Source organism: Mya arenaria, chromosome 12, assembly GCF_026914265.1.
Source record: "Mya arenaria isolate MELC-2E11 chromosome 12, ASM2691426v1".
Taxonomy (NCBI): domain Eukaryota; kingdom Metazoa; phylum Mollusca; class Bivalvia; order Myida; family Myidae; genus Mya; species Mya arenaria.
This window is the reverse complement of record NC_069133.1, coordinates 5227809-5242212: the sequence shown is the minus strand read 5'-3', so window position 1 is coordinate 5242212 and position 14404 is coordinate 5227809.

Sequence of the window (14404 nt, the reverse complement as noted above, 5' to 3'; positions counted from 1 at the left end):
TGCAACATATACTATTGTATTCATTATGTATTTTATTTAAGAGCAACATTAAAAAACGGCCGACCCTACAATATGACATAGTCTAGAATGTAAAGCTATGATATGATCAGTTACGGTACAATGTAATTTTCAAGATTTTAATTAGAAGTTTGTCTTGTCGTAAGTAATATGATACATCAGTAAGTAGGTTTCAGTGCGTTGTACACAGCAATATCAATGTTATGTTAGTTTTTTACATTTTCCTTTTTCTGGTATCTGGTTTCTTCAATTATACCAATACTTCATGAAACGTGAGAACCCTTAATTAATGGACACCTGGCTGACCACCCAAATAACAATATTTCCTGAAACTTAAGGACAGCCAATGGACATCTGGATGAACACCAAAAAAACAATAAATCCTAAAACTTAAGGACAGCCCATGGGCATCCGGCTGAACACCAATATAACAATACTTCATGAAACGTGAGGACCCCAAATGGACACCTAGCTGAACGCCATAACAGCAATACTTCCTGGAACTTAAGGGCAGCCAATTGACCTCCGGCTTAACACCAAAACAACAATACTTCCTAAAACTTAAGGACAGCAAATTGACATCTGGCTAACCACCAATACACAAATACTTCCTAAAATATAATGGGTAAGAACCGTCTCCGTGAACTAGTGGTTTAGGCGCCTCATACCGAAAGACGTTAAAAGTTGGATCTAGTAGCTTCCTTGCCTGGCGCTCGGCATTTAAAGGGTGTTGCTTGGAAAAGAGGTATACTCGGTATTGGTTTAACCCAGGAAAGTTGGTCACCGAGCTAAAAGAGCTAGGGTATCGCACACATGCTTCCTTGTATCCAAGTACTGTCTCTTACGCGTGCTGTCCCTTCAGCAAAAGCAAAAGACCTCGTTGGAAATAAGTGCTTCTACTGACACGGGTTATCCTTAACCCCTAGGTCTAAAAGATACATACATACAAAAAAAAAACTAAATGAAACTAAAATGCTTTTCGGGGAAATTCGACATACACTGAGCAACTCCGGTTTTGTGCAATACAATTTACCTTGTGCATTAAACTTTCGTGGCAATTGAAATACACTTTTATGTACGCTAATCTGAATGGTTGAACTATTTTAATTATTTACGATAATAAAGGTGAACTTCTTTATCAGTCATCGAGATAAGATGTTATCTGATTGGATGACAAATGGGGAAGAAATAATTTGATAAATCAACACAGATGTATCTGATTTTAATCAGGCAAATATGTTGACTTTGCGCACCTAGTTATTAACCAACAGTCATTGGTTTGCACCGGACCCATTTTTATATTCATGGAGTTGATACATTGTCCCAGTATTCAGATCTAGACAAATGCTTTTTGAAAACCTAAAAACAGTGCGTCGTGAAATAGCTCAAAATTTATGAAACCTGGGGTAGAATACATTCTGAGCCAGTTTGCATTTCTGTTTTTACCAACGTTACAGTTTCCTAATACCTATCAGAACGTCGGATTTTGCTAAAATAAATAAAAATCGCACGTAAAAGTTATCCCTACTGGTTGAGTTTTAAAATCCGATCAGTTTTGACCACTTATTAACAATATCTTTGCGAGTTTTGGTTCTTATAACTTCAAACTTTGCATCAAACGTGATTGGTTCAAATCTCAACATCGCATAAAGTGCAGATTTACAAATCAATTTGATTTATGGTCGGAAATTATGTATTTAATACAGAGTTAATTAAACTTGAAGTTCATTTTTATTGCATGGAGTTAGTAAATCCCAATCGCTTAAAAAATATGTAATAATGATATGCAATTGCGTTACTTTTGTGTTATATTTTAATAAAAATATGATAGAAATGCTTGGTATTTCAATAAAAATAAATGAAAACGAAAACATCCACTCAAAAATGATATGCTGTGATCCGACGAATGTCATCCTCGGCCCCCTGCGTATCATAACCTATATGATACCCTGGGCAAATTGGCTAAGGAAACTTCGTAAATCTTGAATATTCATAAGCATTTTCCGACCAATGAAATAGCCGATAACAAAAAAGGAAAGAATCTCCCTTGTGAAGAGCCAACGGCATATTTAACAATATCTTTCAAATACGATTTGTAAGCCGTGATCTCATTGAGTTTACATCCGTAACTTCTCGGCCATTTCCGCATCGTGTCTCATGCGACCAATCAAGCGGCTGGATTTCACCTTATTAATTATTCATGAGCATGAAATTTTAACAGCTGCTTTGCCCAGGGTGTCATAAAAGTTATGACACTCTGGGGTCCCGAGGATGCCGAATGTCTATTTTGCGAGAATATATTGATATACTGGATGACTGTGTTTACTGGTTATTTGTATAGGTGAGACAATGAGAATATGTACTAAAAACTTGTCAACCCTAAATGGCCCTGAGCCTCAACAAATGCACAGGAAATGGCCCCTGCTGTGACACCAGTGCAATAAACAGGAGATGCACTGCAGGGGATTATCATGTCAAACCTTCCATAAACAAGGCCCTTAAGTCCTGTGACGTATTAGTTAATTTGTTCTTTCTAAACTGTTTATATTTACTACGTTAAAACTTTGCATTCGTTATCCCGTCACTCTGGTTAGGAGAGCGAACGGATTAGATTCGCGAATTTTGTTAAAATAAGCGCATTTTGAAAAAAAAAAGTATTGCGTAAGCACTTATTCATACATTTTACATTTAAAATACAGCACGATACTTTAAAATGATCATAAGTTATTGTGAACCTATTTAGAAGCTAAAACAATTTAATATGGGGTGGGGGTGCCACTCACATGTAATCAGCAACACTAATTCCGTGATGAAATGTACATTATATCTCGCCATCTTCATCCCGATTGTCCGGCCATTCATAATATGAACCTCATTCGTGCAACAGAGCTCTGCCAGCGCCACATCGAAATCATTCGCGACGCCATCTTACTTTGAGAATACAAAGTATCTGATGGAAAGTCTCGTTAACCGATTATGAGGTTTAAGTTATCGGATGTAATTCTATTGACAAGGTCTCCTATTCGTGCACTTATATCTCCCGCTATTAAATAGTGCGCCGATGGAAAATCAGAATGAGTTGACGTCAATTTGTCATTTATAAATGCAATGCCATTTACGTTGAAAGTCTCGTATTTAGGAGATCATGCATGTGAAACACTTGTCAAAATCAAAATAATCTCGTTTTAGATATTTCATAAGGTCTCAGACATAATGCAGTATAACTTAATCATCAAACGTGTCAAATATCCATAACTATCAACCCGCTATTTTACAAAGATTGTGACACACCCTGACCTACGCCTCCCTCGATAGTCTCCAAATTTGATATATCGTACAAAGCATTCGAGAAAATCATTAGACTCGTCTTCCTGAGTATGCCATGCTTCATTAAAACTTATATGTCAAATACTGAATGTAACCTAATAATCTGACTGCAGTTTAAATACTACTTGAAGCCATATATACTTAGTGAAGTAACGATAATTAGGCTATTAGAATCATCTATTTACAGAAATATTTTCTGGGCCTCGATCTGCTTCCTATTTCACTACCAAGACTTGCTTTCTTTCTATAAAATCATGTTGGTATTACTTTTATACCTCCAGTCTATCATATTGAAAATATGCTATCTAAGATACAGTCTTGTAAGAAGATATACAATCTTCTAAGAAAGAAGGAAATAAGAAGATAATCGTTTGAGGCTTGTATACAAGTATCAAATTGCCATGTGTTGTTATCCTATTCTTAACCCGCATTGATTTGTTCAAGATTCATAAAACACTTTCAATGATGAATGTATGATATCATTTTAGAAGTTGCTAGCTCTTCTTGGTCATCTGCTCGCCTGCCCTACTACATTCATACAGCATAAACGGAAGACAAAATGGATCAATACTTATATTTACATTTACAAAAGTAATCATTACGATTATCTTCTGAATTTAGTATTTGTTCTTAAAGAAGTGTAAACAACAACACACGTTTGTATAAATGAATAGCTCATTTTTGTGACGTCTTATATCATTGGTTTAATGACGTCGCGCTAATCCAATCGGAGCGCAATATTGAAGTAAGCAATGACGTCATAACTTCTTGCGTGTTATACAATATGAACGTCAAGTTTTATCTACAGTAGAAATAACTAGGCGAATGCAAAATTTAAAATGTATATCGAATACGGCCCGAGAATATAATTATTATACTCTGGATTAAGCAAGGGAAATAGCCTATATTTAAAATTCGTACATCGTCAAAACGAAACAAAACTAACAATATGTTGACCTTTGATTTTGATTGATGAATATAAAAAATGCAATACAATGTAGGCACATTAACTGTTTGCTTTCTGCTCAACCTGACAAAAAGAAACATACTTTAATTCGAACGATTGTGAAGAAAATTAATTGATTGAGTAGCGATAAGTTTACCCGTACTAGTAGTCATTGAAGATAAATATAGAAATGTATTTAAAGATAAACTACTACTCATTCAATATATAATTAGAAATGTACTTCATGATTAGTTATGTATAGTATCAATATTTATTAACGAATATAGACAATTTCTGCATTTTGAAGTAGTGAATTAAATTTAAATTTCCAAATTTTGAGCATTCAAAGAGTACGTATTTACGTGTTCGTATATGATGTTTTGAGTATCAGAAAACAGCACAAAAGACAGAATCTTAAACAATTAATTTACATAAGTATGCAACGCATATAAAACTATCCGAGACATACTAACGAACACATCACATTATATTCAGCCCGACTCATTGCGATAGTGAGGTCCCTTGTTCGTAGGAGGTTAAATAGCCTGAATGTGAAATAACACAACCTACCAAAAAGCCAACAACCCAACTTACCACTGGCGACGTGGTCTGCTTGCAGGTCACATAACCTTCTATGTTCTTGTGTAGGCCTCATTTTTATCACTTGGTAAAACAATAACTGTTCTACTCCCCTCAACCAGAAATATTCTCAGTTTTAGCAGACACATTTTATTGATTGAAAAACAAATTCATGTGTTTAACTCAAAGCCTTAGATCGACAATTTGTCTAACAACAACAGCGTCATGTCAAACATGTCTAAGCAGATGTTGCAGCGTCACTTCGTTGGTCGCTGGTTGTTTTTAGTTTAATCGTTTTCAAATGTATATGCACAATATATGATTATTATTGCTACATTATAATATAGTATCAATTATGCAGTTGTTTTTTGCCACACGATATGAACAACATTAAAAAACCCGGCACTTCCTACAATATGTCATAGTATAGATTGTAAAGTTATGATATGATCATTTTTGTATGTGCATGCATATAATACATTAGTAACGGTACGTACCATGTAATTTTCAAGTGTTGAATTATTTAATAACATGACCTTGACTATCAAAGATAGATAGACCAAAGAGAGGGAGAGAGGGAAAAACGGACACATTCCTTGTTCCCAAGTATGTATTGGTAAGGTTGAACTCGTTTTCTAAACATTTGTATTAAATATGTTACAAGCAACTACTTTTTTCTGTTCTTGTTGAAAAATATGTATTCGTAATATTTGTCATTTATATTACAATTACAGAAATTCGTGAGTATTAAGTGAATTGTAGTTTGTAGTTACAATTTGTAACTGTTGTCTTTGTGCATTTAACCAACTACAAGTGTTAAGCATCTTCGATATGTGAATGATAGACCGTGTGATCAGGAGTCATTGCGATAATGTGACGACGCCTGTAGAAAGGGGTACAAAGTCGGCAATTTTAATTTCGAGAAAAACGTGATTGAAGTTTTGTTTATTTATTCCACTGACTTTAATTGTTATAAGTCACCATTTCGTTGTACAAATTATTGTACAGATTGGAATTGAAGTGGCATTTTTGAATGATGGACTCTCAATCTAATCCCTTCTGTATGTATAATGAAGGGACATTCGGGGCAAAATAAATACATTTGAATTAAGATTCAATCGCGGGAACGAAACAGCGTCTTGTACTGTCCTGTCAATACCATTCCAGATCCTAAATGCAGATTGGAGAATGATTTAGAGTAGAATCTGTGTAAAAGGGACACCGAACAGATTTCGTTTAGAAGAGTATTAATTGAATGGCTAGAAACTAATCGAACAGTTCATTATTAATCTGTTTCCATTGTTTTTATTTATATTGGGAACATTAATCCCAACTAAATAATACGTATTCATGATGTAGCCGTGGGTATGACACACAGGTATAGCTAAGTGTTTTCCTGTGTAGTGTGAATTTCAACAAGATACTGATATTTATTAGCTGTTGCGATAATATTAGAAATGTGTTTGTGCTAAGACCAATTCTAACTAACTGTTAAACTAAGATGCTTGTGGTGATCAGCGAATTTGATGTTGTTATTATATAGCAGTGTTTGAATTTTTTCGTTGCCTCTGTCTTTGGTGCAATGATCCTTTTACTGTTATGACAATGTTTGGATAAAATTTAAATCATAATTTAGTGTTCTTCTATCATATTAACATCACGTGACGAAGTATATTACGAACTGTCGTGTGCACTCATGCTAGTTATAGGTAAACAAATCACTTGCTGTAACATTGTTGTAAATGAGGACAAGGAGAGGACCTAACACGAATCATTGAGGTCCAATATCAACAGGTACTCGTGAGCCTCGAGTTAAAGAGTTCTAGCTATAAAAATGACAATCCAAAACACCAAGATTATACTTCAATAACACACACACAAAATGCAACTACTTTTATATAGATAATGAAGTAAATACAACATTACAACTATTTCATTTTAAACATAGAATTATATTTTACAAAGCAACTATAAGTCTAAACAATTTACTTTTTATTATATGATATAAAATGACATTTGATTGTAAATTTTTAAAACATCACGCAAAATTGTACTGAAACGTAACGTGGGACGTCATGAAAACTGTGTCCTAGTTTGGAACAGTAAAATGGCATATTTATTTCATTGATAAATCTCTATTAACCACCGTAAAGCATACTTATAATGTACATAAAATAAATATTTCTCAGTTTCGTTAGTTTCGAAGGTAGGACTTCCCGTATTATTGCCATAGAAAAGAACACGTGAATGTATAATTATCGTTGTGATTTGAAAACAATGCCCTATATTTTACCTTATCAAATATAGGCCTGTGGCCACAAGTGTGAGGTTATGGTCATATAAACTATTTAAGCACCCAGGAGACTCGGGTTCCAGTAAACTCATGTTAAACTAACTGTGTCGAGGGCGGTAATCCAATCATTTATCGGTTAAGCTTTTTTGATGAGTGTGTGGTCTGTATGTGTTGTTTGTGTATCTAGTTCATTGTCTTTTTGTTTCTTGTCTTTGTGCCTCTAAATAGGATACATTTTTTAATTGTCGACTACCGACCTTTTCCTGTAGTTTCCACTGTATCACTGTACCCTAAATCTTCCTGACTTAAGATTGTTTGCATCGGTGTCGGTGTTTACGCCGCCTAACTTTCTTAATATATTTTCAAATATATGCCTTAAATAAACAAGATAACATAAAACGTTAACATTGCGACGAAACAAAGTTGTCTATGTTTGGTAGAAGACCTTCAGCCTTCGTGGTGGGATTCAAGTTTTTTCTCTATTTTTAGTAACAATGACCTTGATTTTGACCCAAGGGGCTCCATGTAAGTCCTTCATAAACACTTCCTGCAAACCATGTTTGGTTGCAATATTATCAATTGTTTGTCGATGTACTACGTAATACGAACTTTCCTCAAACGTCACACAGCAATGAACAGATTATCTGATGATTGTTTCCCTCTAACGCCGCCTCTAAATTTGTTTAAACCTAGCGTAGTCTTCAAGCGAATCAGACTGGTCTCTAGAAAAGCTGAATAATCATTTATTATGAAACAAACTCTAAAACTGAAACACAATGTTATTGGGGTTTTTTTCTAATTATTCTACGCAATTGTTTTGCCAACACATTCGACCTTTGAATTTTTTATTCAATAAACGACGATGAAATTATTAGTTCATATTATAATCCCCTGTTAAATTCAAATGGCTTTCGTGCATTAATTTTTTTATATTTGGACATAGATGCATTAATAAACGTTCATTCATTAATGTTCATAAAATGTTTGCATTAAAAAAATGAGTGGCTTATATATAAAAATATATCGGAAAACATTGTAGCCACGAACCGGAAATAGAAATTTGACAGCTACGTCTTCAGCTGTAAGTTTGCGTGAGGGGCGTCCCAATGCCAGCGGCTTAGAAAACACTCTTTTCAAAATAAAGAATTTAGAAAAATAAAAACAAATACATAAAAGAAAACTCGCTTCGCCAACCGTGAAAATATGTTGTTGTTTTTTTGACACTCGTGAAATAAACTCCTCTATGTATAATATACCATTTTCACATTTTCCCTTATTTTTTGAACATAAGTTGCTTGCAGCAATAACCCGTCATTAGTTCTTGTATATATTATCTAAAACGTACAAGAATCTAAGCTACTTTGAATGTTCACTGCTTGTTAGTTTGTAACTATGTCGCCAATTCATAATTATGCTGTACAAGAAATGACTTTCCCCTGCCTGTCAATCTCTCCTATCCCCGATAAACCCGTTGTGGTCTCCTCATACAAAGAAGGGCCGCTGTTTTCGTGTAATTTTAACTGGACTGGAACTATATATGTGTACATAACATCTGATGATATTTATTGTATAGTATACAAATTTTAATGCAAAACATATTCACAAATGTACGTACTAGTCTGAACATCAATACACTAATACTTCCTGAAACTTAAGGACCAGAAAGACACATCCGGCTTAAATACTTCCTAAAGATTTAGAATATAAACATCGTAAGTATACGAAAGATTGTAACAAAGGAAATCTGATATTATCAAACCGCGCTATAAAAACTACTGAAGCATTTGGTGTTTATCTTTAAAATACATTACTAACAGGTAAACAAATATAAGGCGGTGTCGAACGCATGGTATTAAATGTGCTAACTTTACTAATTAAATATAATGTACAGTGTAACAATTAAAACTGTAGGATATATAGTAGTGATGGCACTGTGTTTCTTCAGACATTTTTCAATGGGTTAGTAAGATACTTATTTTACTGATATGTCTTCAAATATGCTAGTTCTCAGAAAGCTCCATTTACCTTAATGCTAAATGTTGATGATTAATGACCCATATTATGTTGGTTGATATGAAAGGTTTTTGTGTGCTGGTTACTAATATGTGACTAAATGGCAAAATCTACGTTATACATTCATTTGTTACAGTTTGTATAAATGTTCTTTATTTCTACTGATATCGGAAGTAAATGATCTATTACCCAATGACACTTTTTACATCTTTTTGTTAACATTTATAACTTTAATTCTTGAGACATTACTTTAAATATATAAAATTGTCATATAAAAGTGTTTTTTTTACATCGAAACATTTTCTTTCAGTTAACCCAGAAGCATTTTTTCGCCTTTTATCGACCATTACCGCCCAGAATGCGATAAATGGGATCAGTTTCGAAAAGTAAAAAACAAAAAACGTAATATTTGGTAATTTTGATTAAATATAGAAGAAGAAACTGTTTATACCACACAATATATTTTTGAAATAGGCGAACACGACCCGTGATTTAATTAATGTAATACAATGGCTTATATAACAGGTTTATTCATTTCTTAGTTTTATCCAACTATATCTATATAATTTACTAATGTTTTGTTAATATATTAATATCATATTATGAAGTATATATATCTATAAACAGTATAACTAGTGTTCAATGGTTTTAATGATTTGTTAAATAGTATTTAAAGTTGCTATTATACTCATTATGTACAATCAACTTCAATAATAAATGGCTAGTTTAGACTAAGATAATACATATACGTATATAATATAGGGTTACAAAACTCAAGCTTCAATGTACAATTATGCATGGTTGTCATCGATATGATCACTTTGTAACATAATCTGTTATATACCTCTAATATAAAGAGTACATTCGTCAGTATAGTCATGACTTACACTATTTATAAATATCATAAATAATAATTGATATAAACTAAATCTATATGGAAGAGTACATTTTGGTTATTCTAAATATTTAATTTAAACCTTAATGCAAAACACTAAATCAGTAAATGATTAATCTTTCAACATTTTTCATCAAATAGAATATTAAGTACATACATTATCTAATCTTCAAGGTTATATGGTTTCGAAAGCATCTTCCTTCAGTAAAATATATGGATTGAGTAAAAATAAGGAACATTACGAGTTTAAAAAGAATTATCATTCAATGAAAGATATCGAGATCAATATTAAAAAAAAATTCAAACCGTGCAATTTCTTAACGGCTAATTTTGCAAATTAAATAACCTCGAAATTTGTCATTCCAAGAACGGTCGACATAATACAAAATTTAAAGGACGCGTATTTACGATTCTCAATGAACTGTCAATCAATAAAATTTATCAAGCGTGTAAGTTCACGAACTTCAATTTATGATCATATTATGATAAACACATCTGAGCATAATAATTTGATTTTTAAAAGTATGATGATATTGTTTCATTTTATACCAATCCGCTTTTAATTAACTGACAACGAAGGCAGAGCAACAATTCCGAGTATGTCCTACACTTCTGATTAAGTTCTGTATTACGATTATCAAATGTGGTGAATTTGAATTATCGGAAACCTTGTTTCAATAATTGACTACTTAAATTTAAGTTACCGTTGTTGAAATTATCGACTCGTTTGCATAAATCAAATTAACGGGGAAATGTCCCATTTGACGGAGTACGAGGTACATCTCCATCCATTGTGTGGAAAGTTAGCGATATCGAAATCAAACCATTTCTTTTATCTCAAATCTCGGCTATTATAATCCCATTATCGATTCTTATATGTCAGGCAAGTAATAAAGCCGCACAGTCACAAGTGTTGGCTTTATCAAGAGGCAATTCTGGAGAACAAATGCTGCCAAACAAAGGAGAGGTTTAGTCAAGAAAATAGTGTGGATAAATTTACGTAGTACTTCAGAATATTATCTCGAAGAAGTATAAGATTATATTTTTGTAAATTGAAAGTGATTTGAATATTGCTTAAAAGTCAACTTGGTAACTTCACGTACTTGAGAATTTTTAATGTGAACTTTCAGTTAACCAAATTTAATACTTTTAAATATTCATAATTTTACACAATTGGGAATTATAATGATATATGTTTCCTCACGTGTTTTTATATTTGCGCTGGTTCCTAAATGTACGAACTTAGTTTTCTTTGTTCTTTCCGTCAATATAAGCTGATGAATAATGTCAACGCAAAAAAGATTAACAAGTATTTCTTTGAAAAACTACAGAAACAAGACCTGTAGTCAAACATAATCAAATCGTGTGTAGTGTTTTAAAGGCTCATCTTGACAAGACATAACATTTTACAAAAATGCATGTCTTTGTGTTTTATGATCAGATATGTGTTGCATTCAATGAGTCAGACAGTGATATATAGAAAAACTATTTAATTATTCAGACCCGGTCTTTCGATTACATCCAATCAACGACGTAACAACTGACAATATTCTTGAAGTTTCTTTGAACGACATATGGAATGCGGTCGGAATAATCCCATTTTCTGATGCAACAGCAAAAGTCGTCTGCAACCATTTTGGATATGGGTATCTTGTTTTAATTATTTCCAATAGTATTATAGTCACAAACCTGCTATGGACGAGTTTCAAAATTTATATGAAAAACTACAGAAACAACTCCAGTATTCGTAAGCTTAAAGGTAAACCAGTGAATTTTAAAGTCTAACAATCTCACAACCTCTTTACCTATAAAAAAATAATATGCATGGCATTTTTTTTCAGAAATGGAATAATCGCTAAGCTATAAACATACGTTGTTAGTTAGCACAGTTCACATTTATAACATTTTTCATAAATGTAATAATCGCTAAGCTATAAACATACGTTGTTAGTTAGCACAGTTCACATTTATAACATTTTTCACAAATGTAATACTCGCTAAGCTATAAACATCCGTTGTTAGTTAGCACAGTCCTCATTAATGGTCAACTTTCCTGTTATTGTCTGCTCTACTTTTAACCATGAACCAAAGAATGTCAGTATATCTTATGGTGCATGCACATTTATTTTTCCCTTTTTATATAAATCTCGGCCATGTACAAATATAAAACAATATAGAACATATAAAATTCATTCAAATATCAATTACATGGTCGTTCTTTTTTAAAATTATTAGATACCGTGTGATACGTTAAACTACGACAAACGCTTTCAAATAATACATCCAATATACTTTTATGTACAAATAAAACTAAGATGCAGTGTTGCTAATCCGTTAATTTAGTTAAGTTTAGAAGAGATAAATACAACACTAAGGCCAAAAACAACAACAAAGTCATGTTACTACTCATATTACTAAATGGGAATAAAAGAGTTGCCCTTGGTTCAATTAAGGCTAACAGTTGCCTGCATTAGTTGACGTTAGCAAACTTTTTTTGTTTTTGTAAGTATGTTGCATCGCAGCGCGTAAGCTAGCCGCAACACCTTTAATGAACGCAGGTTAGGTGTCGCCGCAGAAAAATTATAGATGGTTTGATAATCAGCTAATTCTTATTAGATAAAATATAATTTATGTTTATGTTAAAAGACGGACCACCTTGCTTATAAAAATTATAAACATTTTTCTACTGGAAACAAGTTCAAAGTGTTTGACCATCACACCTATCATTATTACTATAAAAACTACTGTGGTCAGTGTTTATAAACATATATGTGGTAATGATTTAAAGCAGGTAACATATCCATACATGCTGGCTGGTTACCGATGGTATCAACACATGTTTTGAGAACAGAGTTTTCGCAGCAATTAATTAGCAGCATAGTGTATTTACATTGTATTTTGAGTTGCCTATGCAGTTCAGTATATTTCATTTGAATGTGTGTACTTCAAATTTCAAGTTAAAAAGTTCATTTAGTTGTAAATCATTTCACAATTATATAACCAGTAGTGTTCTATTTATTTGACATGAATTGAATAATTATAATAATTTAAAGTTTTCTAGTACAACATCATAAACAAATCAGTTCCATTATTTTATAAAAAAAATTGTAAATTAACGTTAGCTTAACACTCATAGCTAAAACATTTTTAAATTATGTTATGACGCTAAAACAAATTGCAAAATATAAAAGTTCAAACAAATACAAGAAATGTAAAGAGCACAATAACATGGCAGAAGAGAGACATAGTATAGGCCTCAAGGCTTTCTTCTCAATTCTGTGTACACTATTGTTTTGTGCATAATTTACATGTTTTTTTCTGTTTCAATGCATTACGTATTTGGTCTTTGTTAATTTGGATTATGCTCAAATTTGTAGAACTAAACTACTTGTAAATATTATATCGAAATAAATATTGTTTAAACCAACATGGCATACAATAAAACAAATTTGATTTTGAATCTGTGTAGTTTCTACAAACTGCACACAAATTAAACAATCACTTAAACTATACACCAATTAGCACACTATGGAATCATTATTTTGCAAACGCCCAGAGATACACAATATATAATAAAAATATAATACTCAATAATAACAATATATACAAGGGAATTTACATGGATTTTTTGTACACTTAAACAATAAGAATGACATATTTTGCGATGAAGGTCGAGCAAGCACTGAACAAGTTTCTTTTTACATGGTGTTGCTTCTATATGAATGTCTCGTTATGTTTACAAAACATTAACTAGATTTCGTTATGTACAATTTAAAGTGGTCTAACCAACATCATCTCTACAATTATTGTTGATGATTAACTTTCTGATGTGTGTGAAAATGACGTGTGTGCGTACTGGCTAATATGTTCCTTTGGTAAATATCTGACCAAGGTTGTAATATGCACACACTGTTATTTTTCCAATTACCAAAACATTATAACAACAAAACAAAAAGGGCTCCTTTTTAATTTGTTTATTATTTTGATATCATTTTTTTGTAAATTAAAGATAATATAGATATTTTTAAAATACATAATATATGTAAGTACATAGAAAAACACTTGCTTCCACTTTCTTAATTACCGAAGCCTTTTGACCAGCTCCTTATGGTCCAGTACGAAAGCATTGTAAACATCGGATGTATATATGAATTAGTTTAGTCAAAGATAGTCATCTATATTCCCTTGAAGATCTCGCAAGCGAGTTTCATGCTGCTCGGTCTTTAAACTATAAACATTGTATTTGTCTATTTATTCAAATGCTGTTTCTGGTGGTATCCAGATTTTAGGACTTCTGTACCTTGTAAACAGAAGCACCGCTAAAGGGTTATGT